Below are 1,022 nucleotides of genomic sequence, written 5' to 3'. Positions count from 1 at the left end.
TCTCACTCACTCATTGCCTCACTCTCTCACTCTCACTCACTCATTGCCTCACTCTCTCACTGCCTCACTCTCTCATTCTCACTCACTCATTGCCTCACTCTCTCACTGCCTCACTCTCTCACTCTCACTCACTCACAGTCTCACTCTCACACACAAAAAAAGAAAACTGAGCCATGTGACTTTCTTGAGCTGTGTTTATGATCTGAATGCATTCTCATTTTGAAGCGCCTTAGACAAAGTTCTCTGCCCAAGGTTCCAGAGAAACCCCAGCTTTAAACTCCTCTTCTGCCAAGCCCTTTACTTCCTTCCATGTTTGTCTGTCTCTCCAGGCCAGTAATCCACTTACTGACTCTAAGCTCCAGGTGCGCCCTTCTTTGCCCTGTTTTAAAATACTGGAGCTGGACCCTGCAGACAGTTCTGTTATCACTGGGACAATGGTAGGCTTTGTTGGTAGAGGACGCTGGAGGGACACTGCAGGTGAGAGCAGCTGAAAGCCACTTCTCGTCCAGGTTCTTACCCTTATTTTAAAGTTCAGAACAAGAACCAAAGTCCAGTGCTTACCTCCTTAGTGGCCCTCATGAACCTGGTCCAGATGCACCCTCAGGCCTCACTCTCATTTGACTGTTGCTGGCATTTGGGTTAGGAATTGAACTGCCACTAGGTTGGTGGTTCAAATACACCAGCCGATCTTGGGTAGAAAGACGAGGCTGGCTGCTCTCCTAGCGATTGGCAGTTCCATCAACCTCATACAGGGCTGCTGTGAGTTGGAATTGACAGGGTAGCAGTATAAACAGTTTGTTTCAGACTAGCTCCTGCCACAGTGTTGCTTCCTGCTCTCACCCAGAAGGCTGCTTCTTGGTACCAGACTACCCCACACGCCCTGGGATAGTTCTTAGCTTCAGTAGTCACTCCCTGCCTCATTGAGGAGGTCGAAGTCCCAGCCTTGGGGAAGGCCTTTCTCTGCGTTATTGTTCACCCCCTCCCACCCAGTCTCTGGCATCCATGTAGTAGTTGCTTTTATG

The sequence above is a fragment of the Echinops telfairi genome, unplaced genomic scaffold (genome assembly GCF_000313985.2).
Source record: "Echinops telfairi isolate 266 unplaced genomic scaffold, ASM31398v2 ScPeMD7_7457;HRSCAF=8495, whole genome shotgun sequence".
Taxonomy (NCBI): domain Eukaryota; kingdom Metazoa; phylum Chordata; class Mammalia; order Afrosoricida; family Tenrecidae; genus Echinops; species Echinops telfairi.
This window is presented reverse-complemented; position numbering follows the sequence as displayed.